Genomic DNA, 25,909 nt, shown 5'->3' with positions numbered 1-25,909 from the left:
GTCAGAATGTTGGAGATCTACTGTCACCTTTGAAGGCTGTGCTGTAGTCCAGAAACATTGGCATGGCATTCAAGGCCCCAGCTGACCCTGCTATTCGTCTCTGCCTTTTACCATGATCCACTTCTGGAGCAGCCCATGGACATGCCCCTCACCCTCCCTGCTGGTCACACACACTGTTTCCTCTGCCCAGACAGCATTTCCCCATTTCTGTCTACAATGTCTCTATCCACAGAGCACCTCTGAAAAGCCTTTCCAACATCTGTATGCTGCTGGCAGCCCCTTCTTTTTTTTTTTCCAGTTGTGGCTCTTATCAAATTGTCCTCCAATACTGGTCAACAAGTCTTGCTTCTATATTTCACTCCCTTAGTCTTACTCATTTCAGAATCCTCAGTACTAAACCCAGCACCTAATATGTGGTAAATACTCATCAGATATCTGTTATGTGCAATGAACAAAGCATCTTACAAAATAATGTGTACAATATGCTAAATATTGTATTATATATACTGTTAATATGTCACAACCCAGATATACCCCAAAATGTTAACAATGATTTTCACAAAATTTGGGGGATACACATAATTTTTATTTCTTTGTATATCTGTATTTTCCCAAATTTTCATAATGGACATGTATTACTTTTATAATACAAAAGGAAAATTAAATGATTAAAAATTATTTTTGAATGAAAATTAATAGCTAATATTTATTGAGCACTTACCACATAAAAAACTAAGAGCTTTATGTGTACTGTCTCTAATCCTCACAATATCTTCTTTGGAAGTGCTAATGGCAGGATTACCATTTTACAGATGGGGAAAATGAGGTCCAGAGAGGTCAAATAACTCACTCAATGTGACACAACTTGTAAACAGTGGAGTTGAACTTGGAGCCCAGCTTGGCCATCTGCAGCAAGCCTCTAGATGGAAGATGGGTAGATGGGTAAATTTTTCTCTTTTGAAAAAAATCAGCCTTGTATTTTGAAATAATTTCAAAGTCAAAACAGATGCAAGAAGAGGACAATGAACTTCTGGATATTCTCTCAGATGTTTTAGTCATTAATGTTCTGCCCCATTTGCTTGATCATTTCACTTCTCACTCTCTCCATATATACATATTATTATTTTTACAACAGCTTACTTGAGGTATAATTCATATTCCATACAATTCACCTGTTGAAGGTGTACAATTCAGTGGTTTTTAGTGCATTCACAGATACACACAACCATCACCACAATTTTAGAACATTCTCATTGCCTCAAAAACAAGCCATCTCCCCATGAAGCTCCAGTCACTCCAATCCTAGGAACCATAAATCTACTCTCTGTCTCTAGGGATTTGCCCATTCTGGACATTGCATGTGAATGTAATCATATCATTTTTGTGACTCGCTTCTTTCACTTAGCATAATGTTTTCAAGATTCATCCATATTGTAGCATGTATCAGTACTTTATTCCTGTTTATAGGCAGATAACATTCAGTATATAGCTATATACTCCACTTTATTTATCCATTCATCAGTTGATGGACATTTGAGTTGTTTCTACATTTTGGCTATTATGAAGAATGCTGTTATGAACATTTGTGCATAAGTTTTTGTGTGGACATATGTTTTCATAACTCTTGGGCATGTACCTACAAGTGGAATTGCTGGGTCATATAACTGTATGCTTAACTGTTTGAGGAATGATAATTACATATTATTCTCATTATTTCTGAACCATTTGAGAATAAGTTGCAGATATGTCCCTTTGTCACTAAGTATTTCAGAGAAAACAAAGAAAGGACATTATTTTTCATAACCACATTTCAATGGTTGAATTTGGGAAATTTAATATTGACACAATATTACTATTATACAGTTCATATTTAAATTTTGCCAATTATGTCCTTTATGGCAATATTTTTCCTGATCCAAGATGTAGTCCAGGACCATGCTTTGCATTTAGTTATCATTCTCTTTAGTCTCTCCCAGTCTGGGACAGCTCCCAGCCTTCTTCATCTCTTTGTCACTTTGTAAAATGCCCTTTTGTTTAGGTTTATCTGATGTTTGGGTGGATGAGTTTCTATTGATCATTTGGTAGGCACTGAGGTCCAACCCTGCAGCTGCAGGCTGAGGTAGACGTGGCTGGGCACAAACACAATCCTTTACATTCCTGGGAGGGCCAAGGGGCATGCCTTGTGGCTGGAGGAACCAAGTCAGACCTGGCCCCAGGGAGTGGGAACGGCTGTGGAAAATTCCTCTCCTGGAGGGTTTCCTGGGAAGTGTCAAGAGAACGAAAGAGACCCCGTAGCGCCTTCTTCCACACCCTTTCCCAGGGACAGATGAGAGAGAGGGTGTGGCTCAGAACAAGTGCTGCCCACAGTGGCTTCACTGAGGGACCCTGAGAGTGGGCTAGGCTGAGCCCTGCCCGGGAAAGGCTGCAGTGAAAGACACTGGGATGTCTGGGAAAGGCTAGGCGGGGGAGACCAGCCTGCCAAGTGCTAGGAAGAGCTGCCCCTTTCTGGGAAGGACTTTGATGCAAGAGCACATCCGTTCTCCCCCTCCCTCCTGCCCCGCACTCCTACATCCGGCAGCCCCAGCCAGATTCTCTGGAAGGCACTGAGGGAGGAGATTCCTGCCTGATTCTAATCAGAGACGTGTGAAAGAGATTGGCAGCTGCAAGGCGTCTTGCTTCACTCCGCCCTGAGCCTGTTTGCTCCTCAAGGACTCCCAGCCAAAGGCACCACCAGCCTTTGCAAGAGGCCTTCTAGGAGCTCTGGCAACATACTGAGCAGAGCAGAATCTTCAGTCCTGCCCCACGGCTGCTAAGCAAAGCTCTGCCTGAGGCGTCAGTGGCTCGTTAGTTCATTCATTCATTCATTCATTTTGTGTGGAGCTTCCTGGTGGCAGTCCTGTGCCCCCGCTTCACAGTGCCGGAAGACCTGCCCTCCCTCAGCCCCGGGGCCTTGGGACTGAGCTACCCCAGCCCAGTTTATACTGTGTGTGACATACACCACCAGGGGAAAGGCAGAGCCCTTGGGAGCCAGTAGAAGGGAGTATAACAGGGAGACCAGCAAGAAAACCGGTACTTGGCGCTGTAGTGTGCCAAGGGACAGGCAGGACCATCACTGTCCCCCAAGTTCACACTCCTCACAGGCTTTTAAAAATTGGACATGCTCTAAAAATCCAGGTTCTGATTTTTTTCGACCAATCAAAAGATCTGGCAACCCTGAGCCTGTGTTCCACATGGCAGCCATGGCTAAGTCAGGAAAGCATATTGTTGAAGCTCACCCCACCTCTTACATTACCAGTCTGCTCCCCAAGGGCACCTGAGATCTCATTCAGGCCTCACTGCCGCCCTGTGAGGCCAGGAACATTAGTCCCGCTTTGAACATGTAAAGCAAGGGGAGAGGTCAACAGCCTCGCGCTGAGCTGGGGCTCTCGCCCAGGCCATCTGCCTCCGACGCTCTGCTCTTTATGACGCCTCAGCTGCTTCCTGGCCGGAGCTGGTACTCCCAGCAGCCCTTGGATGGACTGCAGATACAGGCAGCAAATGGAAACCCTCCTGGGCCCCAGCAGAGTCCGGAGCTAGGCTAAATAGCCCTTGGCTGAGGCTCTGGAGGGGTACCATTTTTCCAAAGCATGGAGCGGCAGGAAGCAGTAGGTCAATGGCAAACTCAGGCAGGCGAAGCACTTGGCTCCTTGATGTGGGGGCCCTGACCTCTGGCCACAGGCTGTGTGGTGTCTCCCTTCCTGGCTTCTCTCCTTTCGCTGGGAGCAGGCTCCTCCTGGCAGCATTTTGCGCCATTTGGCCCTTCTGCCATACATGGTGCAAACTGATGGTGTAATAGGGCCAGAACCCTTGTGGTCTATAAGTCACAGCAGTCAGGCTTCCTTAGGCAAAGCGCTCTTTCTGGTCAGTTGTACATTCTCCTCCTGGAAAGGCTTGCTGGCCCTTTACCTGGATGGCCTGTCCACTACTCCCTAGCAGTTTCTAGGAATGGAGGGGGGGCACCTTGGGGTCATGGGGTGTCTGAGTTACAAGACTAGCTTAGCTGTGTTTGGCACTACCCAGTTTATAAAGTCCTTTCATATCCATTTGGTTTTTACAATGTTATGAGCCAGACAGAGCAGCAATTGGCAAATAGGGATCATCTAGGGAAGGGCATGGAATTCTGAGTTCCATCCTCAATCCTGCTACTTACTTTGATCTTTTTTTAGCTTTTATTTCCTTATTGATTAAAAAATATTATCTTTCCCAGGCAAGGCCATGGCTTTGTACCTCTAGGCAGTGCTATTTGCATCAAATATCATGTGATGGGTGCCCTTGGAATTGTGCACTGGGTGGAACTCCTCATAAGCGTGTCATGAGATTAAATGACGTGATTCTGTACTAGCACAAGGCTGGGGAGATAGTAGGTGACTAATAAATGCTTGTTGAGTGAATGAACTGCTCACTCAATCATGATGGCTTTGGAGGAGAGCTCAAAAGGAAGAAGGAAGTAGTACTGGCTCCCTCTGGCTGGCGTTGTGTTTCCTGCCCATTTTTCTGTGTCTCTTGCCAAGTTGCCCTTTGTCCTAGGCCTCTGGGCTCCCAGCTGGCTGGAGGCACAAACTTATCTGTGGGGCCTGGAGAGCTGGGCCTGGGTCGGGTAATGACCAGCCTTCCGCTCACTTGAAGTTTCCGCCCGGGGGCTGGAAGCCACAGCATCCAGATGGCTAATTACTTTGTGCCTGTTTCTGCAAATCACAGTGATTCACTGTCCCTGCTGAAAACACACTCTCTTTTCAAAGATTTAATGGTTTCCAAAATTAATTTAGCCTCATCTTTATCCCCCTGCCCTTCTGCACTGTCCCCTTCCCTCAATGCCCTCCCCCGCCCCAAGAGCTTTCTGTTCCAAAAAGCTGGTTTTAGCTCTGTAGTGCATAGTGGAGAGGAATTGGGAGCACAGATCCCTTTCCAGGGTCACCTGGGTACACGCTGAGTGTGAAGTTTTGGGCAGAAGCCCAGGAGGGAAGGGCTGGTGTCAGTGGCACACTTATCTCCCACTACCCTACATGCTTTTGGCCACCCAGCCCAGCTCTGACTGACACTCCTAGATGAAGATCTCTGAGAAGCTCCCATTTGCACTGCTTTGTTTATAAAACTCCCAAAGATCATCTGTTTTTTACATGTGAGGGACATGGGCAGTTATGGTTTCATGAGACCCTGAGGCCAGAGCCCCGGCTAAGAGGCCAGAAGTTTAGGGAGTTGACCTCCATCTGATTTTGACTTGTTTCTTGACCATCATCCTTGGGTCTCTTTGATTCCCCTGTGACATAAAGGTGATAAAATTCCTACCTCTGCTCACTGTTCATTTGTTTAATAAACATTTATTGAGCCTTTTTATGTATCAGGCATGTGCTAGGGACTGGAGGTACAGTGAAAAAAAAACAACCACCATAATCCTGGCCCTTCAGGGGCACAACTCAGTCTGGAGTGGAGAAGGAAAAGGCCTGAGGCCAGCAGGCCATACATGCTGTGTTAGGGAATGTCCTGGAGTTGAGGGAGGAGCCAGGAAAGGCTTCCTGGAGGAAGTGATGCCTGAGCTGAGTCCTAAATGGTTAGAAGGAGTTGTTTTAAAAAAAAAGAGGAAAGAGGAGGAGGAGAAAGAGAAGGAGAAGAAACTTATGAGCAGTGTTCCAGTTAGAGGAAATAGCATATGCAAAGCCTCAGGTTCTTCCTGAGAATCTACAAACCAGTGCAGTGTGACTGCCCTCAAGACAGTGAGAGCAGGGTGGTGAGAAAGGTGACTGGAGACAAAGTTGGGGCCAGAGCAGCAATGGCCTTTTAGCGCCTTCTAGAATCACTGCAGCTTCTAAGTACTGTCCAAAGTGCATTTCAGAGAACACTGGACAGGGTAAGACTGGAAGTAGGAAGGTCAGGTATGTAATGGCTCCATCCAAAATGTATTGTGAGACCCTAGGTGAGATATCACTAACTTTTTTTTTGATTCCCTGACTAGGAAGTTTATACTAACCATAGGTTATAAGACAAATGAACAAAATATCTTTACGAGTTTGTAAAATCTCTATGTAACTTCTTTGGATTTTGCTTTATGTTATCTCAAGGCTGCATTGTTAAGTACACTCAGATTCCCAGATATTTTATCTTCTTGGTGAATAGTTCCTTTTATCAGTAGGAAGTGTCCCACTTTGACCCTTATAATGCTCTTTACCTTAAATTCTATTTTATTTTGGCCATCAATGAAAGACTAGTAGAATCAAATTGGTATGTCTATACAATGGAGTACTATACAGTTTTAAAAAGGAATGAGGACATCTCCATTTCTGGCATATATGGTTCAGATGAAAAAGTGGAGTGGAGAACATATGTATGTATGTATCCAGGCCATGGGCAGTTCTACAAAAAATGACAGTTTCATATACATTTAAAATGTAGAACTGTATTTTAAAATATATATTTAATATACACCAACTATATAAATATATGTAAAGAATAAAAGGGAGAGACCCTAAAGTTAAATGAGACTTAAAAGATAAAACAAATGCAATTTGATATTTGATATTGATAAGTAAGTACTGTTAAAAAATTTTAAGTGTGAAACAATAACCAAAAAGTGGAGGCAACAGAAATGTCCATTTTAATGGATGAATGGATAAACAAAATGTGATATATACATACAAAGGAATATTGTTCAGCCTTAAAATGGAATAAAGTCCTGTCATATGCTACAACATGGGTGAAATTTGAGGACATTATTTTAAGTCAAATAAGCCAGTCTCAAAAAGACAAGTGTGGTGTGATTCCACTTACATGAGGTATCTAAAGTAGTCAAAGTCATAGGAACAGAATTTGTGGCTGTAAATAGTGTTTACTGCTGTACAATGGTATTGTGTAGCTATATTGCCTCCAACTTTGTGTTTTTCCTGCAGTTAGCAGTTGCTATAGTGTTTCTTTCGCTTAGTTTCTTTTTAATAATGGTTGCTCATATTTTCAAAATGTTCTCTATCTATTAAACATCTAGTGATGTTTTTTCCAAATGTATCAAATAATCTATCACTACCTTCCTTGCCCTCTACCCCTGGAGGCCTTCCTGGTGTACCGCCTTGTATCTTACTTCAGTTTGGAGGGGTTGCTACCTCTGTAACTGGAGCTCAGTTGCCTCTTTGGATTGCTCCTTGTCTCCTGGAGTCCTTTTGTTCCTTGTTTTGGGCTTAGTCTTTCATTTCACTGAATCAGGTCCCTCACTATCTTCCTAAGAAAAAGTGTGTGGGAGGTAAAAATTTTTATTTCTTACATGTCTGAAAATACCTTTATTCCATGCTTGTCCTTTATTTGGATAAGTATAGAATTCTAGGATAAAAATAATTTTCACTTAGAACTCTGGATGCCCAGTAGTCCTGTCCTCTGGCGTGCCGTTCTGCTGTTGAGCTGTCTGATATCACAGCTTCTTACTCTTTCACACATGATGTGATCTTTCTCTCTAGAAGCTATTAGGTTACATTTTTTATCCTGGCATTCTGAATTTCAAAATTATTGCCTTGGTATTTTCCCTCCATTCTATTGAACTTTTAGTGGGTACTTTCACTTTGGAGATTTATGTCCTTCATGTCTGAAAAATTTTCTTACATGATTGTTATTTAAAAAAAATATTTTCCTGTCCTTTGTTTTCTCTGTTTTCTGGAACAATATAGAAGTTGGAACTCCTTGAATAATCATCTAAAACTCTTTTCTTTCCTACTTTTCATCTATCTTTTTATTCTGCTTTCTGGGAGATTTCTTCAACTTTATTTTCCTACATTTTTTGTTGAATCTTTTAGTTTAGCTACCACATTTTAGATTCCTGTTTGCTCTTTCTCATCCTCCGCTTATTCCTTTTTTACACCATCCTGTTCTTTTTCATAGATGTGCATCTTCTTTTTGATCTAAGTCTATTAATTAAAAGTATATATTAAATTTTTTTCTTCTCCTTATATTATCTCTGTTTCCTCTGAGCTTATTTTCTTTGTTAATGTTTCTTTGCTTTGGTCTCTTTCTTTCATGTGGGATACTTTCTGCAAATTGTTGGTGATTAGGGCTTTGGGATTTGGGGTGCGGTGGGGTGGGGTGGGGAGGGGCAGGGCAGGGATTTGACTGGAAGGCCTCATTCTCCACCATTTCACTGGGAGACCATGAAAACTCAATCATTAGAGGATTTCTCTTTGGAGCTAGTAAATTTTTTTCCAGTGAAGAATCCTCTGATTTTCTACCTGGGAGACATATCTCTGATAATCCCTTTCTGGGAATCAGGTAAGGTAAGGAGTCTGGCAGAGGGCCTTACTCTTAACATGTGGATTTACATTTAACCTCCCTATTTTCAACCAGACAGCTGCCCCCTACTGTTGCTAGAATAGCTGAATTTGGAGGTGTTCTGGTTCAATTACTGTACAGAAAAAAATCTCAAGTCTCTTGCGGGAACATAGTTGCCTGACTATGTGGGATTGGGAAGGGATTTAGAGTTGTAGTTTCTCCATATACCTCTTTTAGCCAGTTCCCTTGAGTTTAACCCATGCCTCACACCCACTTCCTGAAGAACTAGCTGCTCCAGGTTTCCCACTGCTCTGGGCTCTGTGGGGAGAATCTGCTCACTCCTCACCCTCAGCTCCCTCTCCAGGCCCTTCCACAGTAGTTTTCTCTACTTGACCAATTCAGTTACCACCCCTCCAGCCACTGTCAATCATCCAAAAATTACTGAACTCTCTTGTCCACTGATGTTCGCACTTCCATTCTCTGTATTCTCATAGGTCTGTACTATTAAAATTTTTTTGTACAGTCTGTGGAGGGAGAGGAGATAAAGGCACACCATCACTTTGTTATCTCCAGCCAGAAATCCATACTTACCTACCTACAAAAAAAAAGTTTCCAGCTTTGAGCAGTACATTAAAGCAAACAGTCATGATCCTACCCCTCAGAAATAATCAACTGATATGTTTTGGTCTATGATACGACCACCCACTTAAAAAAAAAAACTTTTATTTTAGAACTGTTTTTGATTTACAGAAAAATCACATTAGTGCTATAGAGTTCTCATATATTCCATACCCAGTTTCTCCTGTTATTAACATCTTACATTAGTATGGCATATTTATCACAATTAAGGAGCCAGTATTGGTACATCATCATTAACCAAATGCAAGCTTTATTCAGATTTCCTTAGTTTTTCCCTCACGTCCTTTTTCTGTTGCAGGACCACATCCAGGGCACTATGCTCTTTACTTGCTAAGTCTCCTCAGGCTCCTCTTGGCTGTGACAGTTTCTCGGACTTTCCTGTTTTTGATGATTGTAACAGTTTGGAGGAAAGCTGGTCAGATATTTTATAGAATGCTCCTCAACTGGGATTTATTTGATGTTTTCCTCATAATTACACTTGGGTTGTGTCATTCACAGAGGTGAGGTGCCATTCTCATCACTTCGTATCAAGGGTACACACTGTCCACTTGACTTACTACTGTTGATGTTGGCTTTAATCACTGGTTAAGGTAGTATTTGGTAGGTTTCTGCATTGTAAAGTTACTTACCCCCTATTCCTTTCCAAACCTTACTCTTTTCAAGCAAGTCACTATGGGGAGCTCACACTGAAGGAGTGGAGAGTTGTGCTACGTAACTATGTAAGTTACTTGGAATTCTTTTGCATGGGAGATTTATATTCATTCTCCCTCATTTTTCTATTTACCTAGTTATTTGTATCAGTATGGCTGTGGATATTTATGTTATACTTTGGAATTATTATAATACTCCTTTATTCTGTTGCTTAAATTGTTCCAGCTTTGGCCACTGGGAGCTCTTTCAGTTGGTTCCTGCATCCTTTCGTGTATCTGTTGCCTCCCTCCACTGCCCCCACCCATCATCATGGAGTTTTTAAGCATTGTCTTACTTCCGGGCACTATTAGATGCTCCTGGATCATCCTGTGTATTTCCTGCCCCACTCCTAGTATCAACCATTTCTCCAAGGTGACCTAGTCCTTTTATTGGGGAATGGTATTAGGAACCAAGATCTGGGTGCTGGGTATGCTTGTTGCTACTGGGATGTCATTGCTTCTAGGTGTTCTCAGCTGACACAGCAAAGAAATAGATATGTGTATACTAACCCGTGTAAGTACACATATCTATAAATATTTCCATATGTATCTATATTAAGTTAAGCATAAGTTCCTACTAATGTCTTCAACTCTAATTCATTAACACATGTATTATTCTAGCCTCCTAGATGTTACAAAGGGTTGTTTGTCCGTAATATATACTCCAATAATAAGAAATCTGGCTCCTAACATCTGCCATCCATTTACTTATTTAATTCCAGTATACATGTATTGTCATCCACACGCTTTTTAAAATAGGAATTCATTTTAACTGCTCCCAACTACTTTTTAAAGTGTCCTAAATTCCATAAAGGTCTTTATGTCACTCTATCCATAAAGTCCCAACCTTCGGTTTACTAAACTAAAATGGCAATTCTTACATCAACATCCTCCCCAGGCTTTGGGTCATCTTGGTTGTTTTTCTCTGGCCTCTCTCCAGTTGAAATGTCCTTCTGGAGTTCCACTGACAACAAATGCATTAATCCCAGGCACTCCCTGAGTGACAGACTCTTGTTCTACCAAAATCTATGCCCTCAGTTGTTGACCAGACAGTGTAAAAGGCAAGGCTTGCATTTCCTGGGAGAGACGAATGTGTTCTCCACATTTTTCCTCACTGAAGACCAAGTTATCAGAAGCCACTTTGGCTGCAATGAGAGATAGAAGTACCCCTTAAACGGTGCGTTCCCACGTCACCACACACCACATTGCCCAAGGGGACACTGCTATACATAGTCTTGGTTTCTCATCTGACCCACCCACAGCCCTCATCTGACCCAGACATGATGGGACTTGGTGGGAAGAGGAGAAAGTAGAAAAGGAGATAAAGCAAGGAAAGAAGAGGAAGAAGGACAAGGGGGAAAGGATGGTGATGATATTAATAATAATGTTTATAATTAGTGATTTTACTAATTACTTACATTTACAAAGAACTTCCACATGCATGGTCTCATTTATTCATTAGGTATAACAACTAAAAAAAAAAGTATATTTAGTTCACTTAAACTGTGTTGTAGGAAATTGGCTTTTTGTGGGTTCTAGACTCAGAGATAGGCACATGACCCAAGCTGGGCCAGTGAGAGTTGGCCCTGAGACTGTTGATAGAATTATGGAAAAAGAAGCATGTTCTCTTTCTGTTGGGGCTGTAAAATAAGTGTGGGTGGCTGTTCAACTTAGAGCTATTTGTTTGTTTGTTAATTTTTTTGTTATATGCATAAAGGAAGATCGGAAGGAAGTATACCAAAATGTTAACATCAACTAATTTTTGGTGGTAGGATAATTGGTGATATTTATAGTTTTTACACATTTACACTATTTATCTTTTCTATAAAGCAGTTATTACATTAACAGATTTTCCTGTTAAAATTATTGCTTTAAATTATTTTACAGTATCTTTGTTATGAAGTAATTGATATAGCAATATATTTATAATATATTTAGAATCTATCCTTATATAAATAATAGATCATTGTAATTTTTATACTAAAATAAGGCAGAAGTGCTTTAGCTCCCAAATGCCATTTATTCCGTCCTTTGGTTTCTGCCTCCCTCAGTGCCCTGTGCCTAGCAGGACATGCAGCCTTGATCCCAGGATGATCCAGTCTCCTAAAACAACTTTTTCAAAATAGAGTATTTGACCTTTTCAAAGTAGAGTATCTAGGAAAAATAAATTTTTCAGAGTAAAACACTGAGGAACTTAGAGGTTCTACTGGTTTTGTCCTTGTGTCACCAGATCTTAGGGCTCTCCCAGAACAGAGTGGGAGCAGGGTGAGGTTCTGTCCTCCTGGAGGCGCTCTTACTCCAGATGTGCTGTGGCGGCGGACCTAGTGCTGGATGGGCCAGCATTGCCTGACTCGGTAGTCTTTTCCAGAAGAGCTCAGTGGGTTTGGACTGGCTGTGTTGCTCTTGGTAGCCCTGCCTGGGAGGCGAACAGCTCACAGTCCAGCCCAGCCCAGCCCCTTTCTGGGCTCCCCCCTCCAGTGACTGAGGACTCCTGGGAATTCTGCACAGACCGGGTGCCCTCCCTGCCGGTCACCAGCTCAATCCTGCTCTCTCCCTCAGCGGACCCAGCCCCCTCCCTCCACTCCCCAAGGCTCAGCTAAGTGCAGGCAGTAGCATTTAATAAAATCTGCCTGAACTCTGAAGAGATGCCCTTTTTTTCGCAAAGAAAACCACCCTTTCTCATTATAACGCAGGGCCTGTAGCTTCACGTTGTTCTGAACTACTTTGTCTCTTTTCCAGAATAGGTTTGAGTTTTATCCTTGCATCACTGAAAGTCCTATGAAAATATTTTCCTAAAAACAAAACAGATTGTTCCCACAAGAGCAATTTGCCTCCACCTCCACGGGAGATAGAGGAACTGGGCTAAAAACCCAAACCTGTGCAGTTTAGCATAGCATATTGTCCCCTTGTCTCCCATTGCAGTTTTTAAAAATAGTGGAGCTCCCTTTCTGCCAGGCCCTATGCACCTATTTGGAAATAACAGAGTCTGCAAGAGGGGCAGGGACTCAGCTGCAGGGGACTTTGGGGAGACACTCGAGAGGAGGGAGGTGGACACAGAAATGACCAGGTTCCCCTAGACTGGGAGTTTACCTCTGGGACTCAGATGTGGGGAGGGAGACGGACAGGCGTCAGCCCCCTGTAGGCGGGGTAGTTCACCTGGATCCACTCTGAGTGTTCATCATTTCAGCTTAGAGGAGGTGCCTGGAGTAGATGACCTCTCCTCTCTACAGGGCCCCACCCCACCCACCCCCACCCACCGCCACCCACCGCCTCAGTGAGGTCAGGGAGGCAAGGGTGCTCTCCCAGGACAGGTTTCCATGGCCTCTTTCCGGATTACATCAGCGCCACGGGAGCGTTCATTCTCCCACCTCCACAGGCGCCCACACCCTTCTCCTCCCCCTCCCAAAGCTTCTTAGTTTAAGATAACAGCCTTTTGTTCTCCCCATGACTCCCCAGTCCTGGGGTGAGGGAATGAGGAAACCTGTAGGGAAGTGCTGCCTATCTGATGAAGGTGAGAGGTAAGAGGCTGTTCTGCCCTCCAGTGCCTTCCAGGGGAGCAAGTTCCCAAAGGCCCCCGCCTGATTCAGGAGGCATTTCTGGGCTTGGCTTCCTGGTAGGGCAGGCTCAAAGGCACTTGGGGATATGGGGGCAGAGGAGGGTGCTCTATAAATCTTGGCTCAAAAATCTCCATATTGGGGATTCATTAGGGATTTTTCTTTTTTCAAGGAATCCTCCAGCGGGGAGATGGGTGTCTTCCAGTGGCTTCCCACCAGATTGACGATCAGGTCCAAACCTAGCATGGCTTCCAAGATTCTGCAGAATCTTGCCTCATCCTTTGCCAATCCCTTTTGCCATCTCTTCCAAGACCCACTGAGCTCTAGCTACATAGGACTACTACTATACCTTCTCCAGAACATGTTATGCATTTCCAAGCTTCCGTGACTATCATGCATATGCTGTTTTCTGTGCCTGGAGTGTCCCTGGCACTTCTCTTCTTAAAGAACTCCTATTCATCCTTCAGGACCCTACGGGAAAGTCAGATGCCTCTTCAAAGACTTGCTTGACTCTCCTGACAAGGTTGGTTGCTCTGTACTTCAAGGTATAGGGTTCTTTCCCTGGCTCATCACCCAGTAGGATAATTATTAGGATTTGCATGTTTATCTTCCTTCTGGTTGCTCCTCCAGGGCAGAGACTGTACTATTCACGTTTGTAAACCCGGTGCCAGGCCCTAATAATTCCTCAGGCAATATTTGTGTCAGAATGAACACCATTTCTGCCAGATCTGTGGCATTTTTGAGTATTATTAAGAGAATGCTTCTGTTATCATGGACATTCCCTGGCCCACAGTGCCATCTTTCCAGGCAAGGGTCATATATTTGTGAATCTGTGTATTCACACAGCATAATGACAGCACTCCTCAGGTAATTTTACATCTAGTTTATTTCTTTTATTCATTAATCCTGTGGCTGGTTATTTTAGTTGCTATCATAAGATGAAGAGACTGAAATACCAAGAGAATAGCAACACTATTTTCAAGGTTACAGTACATGTGTGGCAAAGCTGGGCCTTGAACCCAGGTATTTTGGCTACAAGATCCACAAGCTCTCTGCCTGCACCAGAGATTTTCAATAAGTGGTCGCTGAGTCAGCAGGTCTGCATCACCTGGGAACTTGTAAGAAATGCAAATTACTGGGCCCTACCCAAGACAGATGGAATCAGAAATCTGTGCTTTAACTAGCCCTGCAGGTGATTCTGATGCGGGCTTGAGTCTGAGTGCTGTAGCCTGCACCATGACCACGCCGCAGGCTGCCTGGAGCCGGAGGAGGGCGCTCCAAGGCAAACTTTCAGTCCCAGACAGAACTGGAGGTTGGGAAGGGGTAGCAGGCCCGGTAGAAGGGAAGGACATGCTTGGACCAGAAGATAGGAGACAGAGTTCTAGTCCCACCAGTTCTGCAGTTAATGATTGACTTTGAGCACCTCTCTGGGTCTCGGTTTTCTCATCTGTAAAATGAGGATGTTGGCTAAATGATCTCATCCCTAATTTCTGTTTACATTCTATTATTCAGCTCTCTTTTGGAATAATATGTTCTCTATGCCAGGAGCTGGTTGAAGGCAGGGTATGAGTGCCCATTTTTTATGGATTTTTCCCATATTTGGAAATTAACTGCCCCAGATTCGAAATCCTTGGACCAGCTGTCCTCTGCCTTCTTCCTCAGGGGCAGAAAGTGAGAACAAACATTTAGGTTTACTCATGAAATTTTGTTAGGCAAAAAATAGAAAACCATCTGATGGTACTGGTTTGAACCCACTCAGTGGGCAGGGGCTCCTCCACGTGGGCCTCTCCCCTGATCCCTCTCCTGTCACCTGCTTCCCCGCTGTGACTGCCACACTCTCTTGCTCACAGGACCCCTCCCTGTCCTTCCTGTGAGCTCATGTTCTTCCCCTGCTCCTCTTCATGGGGTGGCCCAGTTCACAGGCTCTTGCTTAACTGAGGAAGAGTGAGGAGGGATGTGTTAGGGTGACTTACCAGGTGCACCAGGGGCTCGGTGGCCTGATGGGGGAGATACAGACACACTGAAGCCCTGCTGTTTTCATGTGTACCTGAGGGCCATCCCATAATGAGTGGGCTGTGTCCATACGGTATCTAGTGGGGCCCAGAAATTAGGTGGCTGCTGGTAAACCTGTCTATAGCATGCTAAAAAAGAAGAATGCTTCTCGTCCCTTTCAGATAATTATGAAAATTCAGGACAACTAATTGCATTGTAAAAGTAGAATCCTGAATCAGAAGGGGTAGAAGAATCATAATCAGGAACTGGGTGTCAGCAAGAGCACAGGGCTAAGCTCTCAAGTCTGGAGGGGAGATGAGAATGTGGGAGATTTTAGCAGTCAGTCAAATAATATGTCACTTTCAGCAAAGCCACACGTGCCAGATAAACAGCCCAAGTGTCTGTCAAATCAGTATCATGCCTAGAGAGAGACTTTCAGCATGAGGTTTCCAGAGTTCAGGAAAAGCCTAAAATGCAGGATGTCAGGTGTTGCTGGCAGCCCTTGGGTTAAAAGCCAAAGATGTTTATTAAACAAGGCCCCCGGAAGAGCAGGAGCCAGTGTTGACCCTTCATCAGCTGAAGCTCACTGAGGCTGCACTTCTCAGCTTCAAAAGACCCAGGGAAGCTGGCTGCTTCCTAGGCTGAGCATCAGTGGAATTACACGGTAATAAAGAATATGTATGTACTCCAAACTCTTCAAGTTGAACACATGAAATATTTTCAGCTTTTTATATGTCAATCATACCTCAATAAGATGATTTTTTTAAGTGTGTGCAGTTATAGCTTCTGATATATCCTTCTTAATCAACATGCATTGCCAGTCATTGTTGATCTCAAATCAACCCAGGCCCCTGGAGTTCCCTGGAGTTAACACGTCCTGCTGATGGCTGCTCACTTTGTGCTTTGCTCATTCGGAGCCCCCAGAGTGGGCCTGCTAGTTGATTGCAACCTGGAACTTGCCAGCCTGCCTCGGCGGATTTCCCGGGAACCAGGGGCCTTGAAGGTAGGGGGAGACCCAGGCATAGGTTAGGCTTCCTGGGACTGCTCCAGAATGTCTCTCTCTCCTCCCCCACAGTCAGCCCCTGTGCCAGCTCAGCCTGAAACTGGCCTGCTCTCCCGCAAGACTTGGATTGAGGGATTCTGCTGCAAGTGCTCAGCGCATATTGCAGCCTCCCTCCTTAGAGTCTCCTTGGCAGCCTCCTCTTCCGCTCACGGGACTTCACAGACCACTGTACACTCATTCCTGGTGCTTCCTCCATCTAAGGACTAGCTGAGTCTGGACATTTTGGTTCTTCAGCTGTTCTGGGGGTTGTGCAGGAGGGAGATGTGGGCTGTTGTCCAAACAAGCTGACGTTCTCTAGCTGTGGACCCTTCAGCATGTCATTTTACTTTTCTGGGCCTCAATTTTATCATCTGCAAAGGGGAATGAATGCTGCTTCTGGATGTCCTGTGAGCTTTCCCAGCTTTAACATTCTGAGCTCCTGGAGCCTACCCTGACCAGAACAGAGGGTCCTGCCAATCACCGCACACATGCTCCAGAGGAGGTAGAAGTGAGTACATGCCGTGTCAGGACAGTGGGACAGGCTCTGGGCCAGACAAGTATTTTCCGTTCATGAACTTAGATTTAGGGAGCACCTGTTGGGTGGGGCTTGGCTGGGAGAAATGAGGCAGCCATCCCCAGACTTTCCCTGCCTGAGTGGTTGCCTCACAGGCTATTACCTAACCCTCCTTACCACTTCCCAGGGTGGGGAAGGGAAGGGCAGATGGTAGCGCTGATGCAATCGGCAGACGCAAGCCTGTGTTGTTCTTCGAAGACTAAGCAAAGGTCAGCTGGGCTGGGCCACCCTTGGCAGCAGCTGCAAGGCTGTGCTCTCTGCAGTTTCACCTTCCTTTTCTCTCCTTGGTTCTGTTTCCCTTTAACCTAAATGGGGTTTGCTGTGGTCATCCAGCCAATAGTTGACACTTTGTGTTAGGATTTACTTATATCCATTCACTTGTGGTGCTCTCTAACCAGTGGCAAAAGGTGCCTGCTAGGCAGACACATGTGCATAAACACACACACACACACACACACACACACACACACACACTCACACACACACACACACACAATCACACACACACTCACACACACACACACAAACACACACACACACACTCACACACACACACACACACTCACACACACACACACACACACTCACACACACACACACACTCACACACACACACACACAATCACACACACACTCACACACACACAAACACACACACACACTCACTCACACACACACACACACTCTCACACACACACACACACACACACACACACACACACACACACACACAGCGGGGACACCCAGAAAGGGCATAGTTCTGAGAATCTGCTCTCAGTGGACCGTATCTCCAACAAACTCTTCCAGGATGAGGTGGATTTAATTAGAAGGATCAGAGAATGTCAGAAGATCAGGAAATTTCCCCTGTATGACCAAAGCCTCAAAATATGCCCTGGGGAATGCCTTTTCTATTCAAGGCCCCTCAGTCAAATATAAGTGAGACTCTGGGCTACTTCCCTATCTTCCAGGGATCTGGATGCCTCCAATACAATAACTTTTAATCTTTAAAGTTAAAAAATAGAGGGGGTGAGGGGTGGGAGGTACACCAAGTCCTTGACAAAAGGCAAGGTGCTCAATATCGCACTCAAACTAGCTTGAAGAGTAACTGTATCTCTACCATAAGTTTTAAAGAATTTTGTCTTACTAAATTCATGCTTCAAGGCTGCACATTCCCTGCAAAAGGGTCAAGAAGGAAAGTCTTAGGCCGCATGTCACTCATAATTATCATAATTTACTTTGTACTTACTATGTGCCAGGGTCTGTGCTAAATGATTTACATGAATGGTCACATTTTGGCCTCATAAAAACTCTATGAGAGGCTATTATTCCCATTTTACAGATGCGGAAACCGAGGCAGAGAAGTTTAAGTAACTTACCCAAGGACACAGAGCTAGTAAGAGGTAGAGAAGAGATGTTAACCTGGTTCCCCTGATTTTTTTTTCTCTTCTCATAACCATCTGAAAAACTCACATATACAAATAGAGAACTTAAGTGGGTTAAAATACTTCAAATTACAAAAGGATTCATCAGAAAGTTCTCTAAGTCCCGAATTCCCCTCTAACCTGAGTCAATAAAATCCATAATTTTATTTTCTGGAGTTTGTTTTATACCCAACTTTTAAGAAACCTATTTTTTGCCTGTAACATAAGGACTTTTGCTCTTCAAGAAGAGTCGCTCCTAAGCCTTTTATCAAATCAGTTCATTCTGATATGATTAATTTTGTTACTGGTTAATTGCTGACTTATTTTTATGGGTATTGAAAAAGTAAATTTAGAAAAGAGTTTTGGGCAAGGTGGTTCATAATTTAAGTATGAATTTTATATTTATATATTTGTATATATTCACATATAATTAAAATCAATCAAATGGATAGCCTGAAAGAGTGAAATTATAGTGTTACCATGAGTAGAGCAGGAGTTGGGGGCTTTCTTCTTGAATCTGGCATCAGCATGGTTTATAGATGTTTTCTCTCATTAACCTTTATGTTGGGGAGATAATTAGTGACTTGGGGAACCAACCGCAAAACACACTTGAAGTAGTCACATAGCTCTTCGACTTCATCATGCACCAAATTAAACTAGACCCAATTATACCAAACGATAGAAGACATCTTTTGAAAAGCTTTGCCTCCTTCATTTGAAATGATTTACTAGAGTGAAAATCAAACTTGATGTGGACCCGGATTTTCTCTTTTGGCCACACACCTTATTACCTAAAACCATTCGAATCCTTCAAAAGCTCTTGCTTCACAGAGAAACAAACGTATGCAGACTGCTGTGATTATCCGTGATTGTGCAAAGTTGCCCCAGAACCCTGTGGAGGGTCCTGAGATTCTTGCTGCCGGCCTTCCGCCTGCCGGAGAACATCAGGGCAGCCCCGTGGGAGGCCAGCCCTGTTGAGGAGGCTGCCGTCTTGAGCATGGAGACGGCCTCTCAGGCTCTCAGAACACTCCTTACCGCTTCCTAAGGCACCCTTCTGCGTCCCTGTCCCTGTTCCCACTTCTGGGAGCAAGACCACGAGGCACCGGTGCTTAGAGCCTTTCCTCCCCTCCAGCCTTCCGTGGGACAATTCCGAGCTGCTGCTTTCCCCGGTTCTTGTGGCTGGATTAAGGTGGTGGCCGGGATGGAATAAGTTTGAAATTGAACTGACTGAATTAATTCACATAAGAAAAAGCTACTCTCTGGAGAGAGATGGACTGGGTGTGGCTGTTGAGTGGGACTTCGGGCGAGAAAAATGATGACTTCTTCAGGAAAAAGTAAGTATTTGCATTATTTTTAAGGCATTTGGAGTTCAAGTTATATTTCTTTCAAATAGGACACCATGTGAAGATGGACCTTTAAGAGAGGAAGAAGGCTCAGGTTTATTCAAGTTACACTTCAAATAATGTTCTCAGAGGAAAGTGATTTGGGTAGAAAAATCGAAGGCCATGACTTTCAGTGTGGTTTTCTGAATTTGCGTGGTTTGGAATGGGACTGTGAAGTGTAGGGAGTCGAAGAGAGGGGCCTGTGGGATGAAATATTACCAGGTGAGGGCCTTTCACCTCCCTTGGATTTGTGGGTGAAGCTGAATATATCTTTGGGGGTGATTTCACATGAAGAGCAAACCTCAGTGCTGGAGTAAGGTGACACCAAACTTCAATTTCTTTTCTTGCTTTAGTGTGTAAGTGGACTAGATTGTCAACATACGGAAGAATTTTTTTGTGTTGTTTCTTGCTCCAGAAGTGCCAAACTGACGTTCTGATGCCGTTTGGCATGTCTGCTGGCTGAATGACTCAGCCCTGGCCTCACGGACCCTCCCTCCGCAGGTTGGCCCTCCCTCAGGGATGCAGGTGTGTCCCCCACCTCAGTCGGAGGCCAGAAGACTAACCACAGTCTCCTGGCTGTGAGATGCAGGCTCCTGCCTTGGAGGCAAAACAGGGAGAAACATCAGCGGGCAGGGTCCCTGACCACAGAAGCTCAAGTTAGGTCCTCCTTATGCACAAGACAACTTGCTGTCTCTCTGGCAACAAAGAAACATAGACCCACTCAGAAATGGCTTTAAGAGAGTGAGAATTTGTGTGGCTATGGCGACTTGCCATTGAATACTATTTCAAACCAACTGAGAAAGTTAACTAGCAAATCCGTTTCACAAGCCAGGAAAGGTGTGGTGGTACATTCACACCAGTTTATAGCAGGACGGTTGAGTCCAGGAGTTTAAACCACTTGTCTGGTAGCCAATGAGTGCAGTATCTGATTTCTTGTTCTCCCCTCTTAATGCACCTAGCAATCTGTGGGGCTGTGTGCTGGGCACGAACCGTCTTTCAAAGACGGAGAAGTTGCAGAGACACAGCATTGTCCCTCTGTGGGACCAGGCTCCCTGGGACAGTTAGAAATTTGGCTGAGGATCAGCTTAGTGGGGAAGAAGCAGTGATGGAAAATTATTATTCCTCTGAAAATAGTTATTCATGGGAATTTGCCATGACTGGTATGGCCATTAACACAGTTATTTCATTTCACTTTAGATGTGGGGTCCAGCCCAAGGCGGGGGCAGATGAGGCGTCAGAATGCACAGTTACCGTTTACCCAGCTCACCTGTGGGACTCAAGCAACTGAAACTGCCAGAGAAGAACCACAGTGCTTTCAAAGGCATTCTCTCAGGTTCACGGTATATTTAAAATCATTACTAGGAAAAAGGGCCTGGCATTTTGAAGAATCTGTCAGAAATCTTCAGCCCAATGGGAGGATGAGAATGGATTTATCTTGCCTGAAACCCCAACTTCTACTCTCAGAGTTATCCCAAAAATCTGGATAATGCTAAACACAGGAAAAACAACAGATATGCTTTCTTTTCTAGACCGGCACCCCTGAAGACTAAGAATAATAATCACTTCAAATATGAGTTATTGATCCAGACCTCCAAGGCTAGTTAATAACAAAAGCTGTTTGTTCTTTGTAGGGTTTAACATTTGCCCGACCTACTTGTAGCCCATGGGGTTTGGGCTTAACCCACAAGAGCCATACTGGTTGTCTCTGACCTGGGATAGGTCTTACTGCCTGGGGGAAGGAGGGGAGTACTAGAATGTATGCCAAGTGTATTAGATTCTACCCATTATAAACATGTTTGAGGAAGCTTCATGGAATCAGTCCGATAGACCAGAGGAGTTATTTCTGGACCTGGGGCTTCCTTGGCTACCACCTCCCCACTGCTTAGCTCTGTCCCTGATTCTTGTAGCAGACCTACCTGAGAATACCAGGTATTTGCTTGGTGGCATCTTCATATATCCTATTAATCTTCACAGATGAGACAGCTGAACATGCTCCTGCCTTCCATGGCCCTGAGTTCTGCTCTGTGCCAGCATCAGGACCAGTCTTGCCCTGGGCGGAGGGCTAGAAAGACCTTGGCCCTAGTAGTTAGTATCATGTCATGGTGGTTACTGGATCCACTCTGGCTTCATGTCCTGGCTCCAGAAAGTAGACTCTTACTTTGTCCAGTCACTTGAAAAATATGTATTGAGCACCTACTATGTGCTAGGTCCACAAATACAGCAATAACTAAAACAGGTGGAAATCTTCTCTAGCTTCTGCTCTTTTAAGAAACTGAGTCAGGGTCTCCCATTCCCAAGTTTCAATTTTGGCTCCCTAAGCAGTAAGTCACTTCTTCTAGAGCAAGTTTTTCAAGCTTTAACGTGCATACAAATCTCCTGGGGCTCTTGTTAAAATGCAGATTCTGACTTGGTAGGTGTGGGTGGGGCCTGAGAGTCTGCATTTCTGACAAGGTGCCAAATAATACTGGTGTTGGGGGTGTTGCCTAGATTGGGCTCTGAGGGCAAGGATGCTTGGCCAGCAGTGGAAGCCCGAGTCTCAGGCCTCACTTCCGACCTAGCCTTCAGAATCTGCCCTTTCACAAGATCCCCAAGAGCTGAGAAACAAGGACGCAACATCAGAAGTACCAGGTGACAATTACAAATACTGTGGGCTCCACTCTCCACCTGCTGAGATTTATTGGAGGGCGGTGGGTCCCCCGGGATACCAGGTTGAAAACCTCAGAGAGCATTTTTGGAGGACATTTTTTGAGATCTGTGGAATTTCACCGGGGAGCCTTAGAGGTGATCTGGTAATCATCTGAGATCGTGTGCTCCTCTGATGTTATCCTCACGCAAGTCCCAGATAAGAAACAGAGGCCAGCTTCTTGTCCAGGGTCACATGGTTAGGGAATGGTGGGGTCTGGCCTTGAGTACACGGGCATTTCACCAGGGAAGCCTCTCTGCTGCAGTGCAGCCCAGCTTCCTGCCCACCAAGGAAGGCCTCTCCTTGGCCATTACCCAAATCCCTCCCTCCTCCACACCCTCACGACAGCTTTCCTTGGGCACCCACGGATGCCATCCTCTCCCCACCACGTCACACACCAACCAAACCACATGTTTAATTGGTTGACTTTCCCCCAAGACTGATGCTGTCAGCCTTTTGATAATGTCTGCAGCTCTTCTTGGGACCAGTGAAGTACGTGGGCAGGGAGGGTGTCGTCTGCTGGACTTGCACCCATCTTTCAGGAAAGCAATCCCTCCTGTTCTTGTCTTTTGTTTCAGGACCTTTTTTGCTAAGCGTTTTGCAGCCTTCCGGAATGTGTGTAAGCACTTCCTCTCTTCACTTACAGCCTTAAGACTTCCTCATTCTTTCCCATTGGCCACTTTCCCTCCTCCTGACCCAGGGAGGTGCTGCTCACTATTCAGAGTTAAGTGGACACACCTGGAGTCTAAGCTCTGGGTCTTGGAACCTACACATCCCCAGCCCTGCACTTTTCAGTCTTGATTGTACGTTAGAATCTTCTAAAGAGTTAAAAAACCCAATGTCTGGACTGTACTCAGATCAATTAAATTAAAAACTGAGTGTGGGAAGTAGGCACCAGTAGTTTATTAAGCCCTTTAGGTGATTCTAATGTGCAGCCAAGGTTGAGGGCCATTGGAAAGTCCTTATCAAATTCTTTCTGGATGCGCATATGTGCATTTTCTGCAAAAGCTAAGTCATGCTGTTGGCAGGTTCTGTGATAAGGTCCTCCTTCCCTTCCTCCCCCTCAAAAAAGGCTCAGTGACTGGTCTAGGATAATAAGTAAGCAGGAGTAACTTACCAATTATTAAGGAGAAACCAAATATGTGTGTTAACTAGATAAATAGCCATTAACATGCAGAGCTGAGAAAGTATCTATTGTTGCTTCAGAAGTGAAGAGGACCTTGGGAATGTTATGTTTGGTGGGATATAAGAGTCCCTACCACTCTCCCAATTAGCCAAGAAAATGCTGTAATTTCAGATGCTGCCACCATCGAGATCTGATAGTATCACTTGACTCCCCCACTGCCTACTTCTCAACTGTAACATCTGTATGGTTACCACTGTACGGTTCCTTCGTAACCTAACTCCTTTCCTGCACTTCTTCACGCACTGCGGTCCCAGGAGGGTGCTGTCTGTCCAGTTTGTTGACACCTCTTTGCCTCCACTTTTCTCCCAGTGTGGATAAAGGGGAGGTTCCTGTGGCCAGGATTCTCACCTGGCCCTGGTCGGCTAGCTCACTACACACGTGTGGGCAATACATTGCTACTGGCTCGACATAAAGAGCTCTGCCCAGTGCTCTGGGTGACATAGTGGCACAGCTGCAGGAGAGCAGAGACTGGAGTGGTGGCAGAGCTGAGGGCAGAGAGTGAGACGGCTGCGGGGGCAGAGAGGCCCAGAGGCAGAGACCGGCTTGCTGCACGCAGACTCGCTCTGAGTGGACGGGATTCTAGTGACTGACCTGCCACTGTGGGAATAAAGTTGGGTATAAACCCTTTCACCAAGAACATTCCATTGTCATTTCTCAGTCTCACTGAATCCATTGTGAACTTGTCTGGGGCTGAAACCCATTGGCAAGACACCCAGGTTCTCTTGTTTTGTCTGTCTTGGGTGGACCTGGACAGGGAAGTAAGACTGGAGGCAGGCTTCCTGGAGTATAGAAGGGCTCAGTTCCCATTTGTTAAAGTGAGGGGGCAGCTACTTTGGATTAGAAGTTCCTGCCTTGGGGAGGAGGGTATGATATACAGACATTCAGAACCTCTGGCTCTCAAGGGAGTCATGTGGGGTGGTGGCTGGGGAGACAGTCCAGGCATCTGAGGAGCACAGGGAAGTGTAATAGGTGCTCTGCGAGGAATGTGTGGAGGGAAGTTGGGGGTGGGATGAGGAGTGGTGGGTCTGGAGAGACTTCGTACAGAAAGGGACTGATACTCAGCAGGCCTCCGTGAAGAGAGATGGGACTGAATTGGGAGGCTGAGGCTAGATTGTGGAGGGCATTGAATGCCAACCTGAAGACCTACCATGCACAGATTGAACCCAGTTGGTGCTCCCAGGTCTTGCCCCTCAGGAAGTCTTTGCTCTAATACTAGGTGTTGAGGCATAGGACCTAATTTTGAAAATGTCCCATCTGGAGGTGTCTGAGCTTGTGAAGATGACAGCTTTCTGCAGGGAGCCCCAGCCTTCTCCTGTAGAGTCTCCCTTCCCCCACTGCCATGGCCCCAGTTCCCTGGGACAGGTCAGGGGGCCAGGATCACTGACTCAGTAGATAAGAACAGTACTGTTATGGCTGTACTTCCCAACCATAAGTCAGGTGGGACTTACGTGTGACAGTGGGGGGACAATGGGCAATCAGGGGCCTCTGCGCACTGCAGCCTCCAGATCCTCAGGTTTGAACCCAGAGGGCTAAGGCAGTGTTGACCAATGGAGCACAGACACTGGGTCTAAAGCCCTGCATGAAGAGAAGTTCTTCCTCCATCTACTTTCCTGGGCTGAGAATCCAGGGTAAGCAGCTGTGCCTTTTCCTCTCTACAGCATTTCTCCCTGCAAAAGGACCTCACCCTTCCGCTTGGGCTGCCAATGGTTTTGCACTTTAATAAGGCACAGAGGGCTCATTATGTAAATTCAGGCCACCCTCCACCGCCAGTCATGAATTACATCTGTATTAATAAACATTTTAATTAACACTTACAAACTGCCAACTGTGTTAGGTGTAAATAACAGGTGGATTCAGGTTGAAATAATGAGACTAGAAAACCATGCTTCCTTTCTACTCCATTCAAAAATTTCAAGACAGTTCAGATGCTATGTCTTTTTAAAAGCAAGCTTATAAATCCCCCTGAACCCTGAAACTATCAACAATACACAAATACTTATCATTGCTTACCATTTAAACATACATATTTATTGATGATTTAACATTTGTATGGGGCTGCTCACTGCAGATGCATTCAGCAGATATTGCACAGATGTGCAGGCATTATTCTAGGCACCAGGAAACAGCAGAGAAAAGTAAGACAAAGCTGCTGATATTAAGACGTTTACATTCGGATGGACAAAGACAGACAATAAGGAAATCCATAAGTACACACAAAATATTAAATGGTGATAAGTGCTATAGAAAATAAAAAACGGGGTAAGGAGAGTAAGGAGTGTGTGTGTGCGTGCATGTGTGCATGTGCTTTTTTTACAAAGGGAGGAGAGGGAAAGCCTTACCAGTTAGGTGGCATTTGAGTGACAGGATTTACTGATGGATTAGATACAGGATGAGAGGAGAAAGGTGGTCCCAGGTTTTTCATTTGAGCAACTGCAGAAATGGAATTGCCACATACTGATGTGGGGAACCC

The 25,909-nt window shown here is 44.9% G+C and overlaps 1 protein-coding gene across 3 annotated transcripts in view; it reads left to right on the top strand.

Annotated features, from left to right (window-relative positions):
* The window catches only part of SLC4A1AP (solute carrier family 4 member 1 adaptor protein), a 90,440-nt gene that overhangs the window by 57,975 nt on the left and 6,556 nt on the right, over positions 1-25,909 (top strand). The window lies entirely within an intron of this gene.

The sequence above is a fragment of the Manis pentadactyla genome, chromosome 2, assembly GCF_030020395.1.
Source record: "Manis pentadactyla isolate mManPen7 chromosome 2, mManPen7.hap1, whole genome shotgun sequence".
In the NCBI taxonomy this organism is placed as follows: domain Eukaryota; kingdom Metazoa; phylum Chordata; class Mammalia; order Pholidota; family Manidae; genus Manis; species Manis pentadactyla.
The sequence above is the reverse complement of the archived record's forward strand: the minus strand, read 5'-3'. Positions and strand labels throughout refer to the sequence as shown.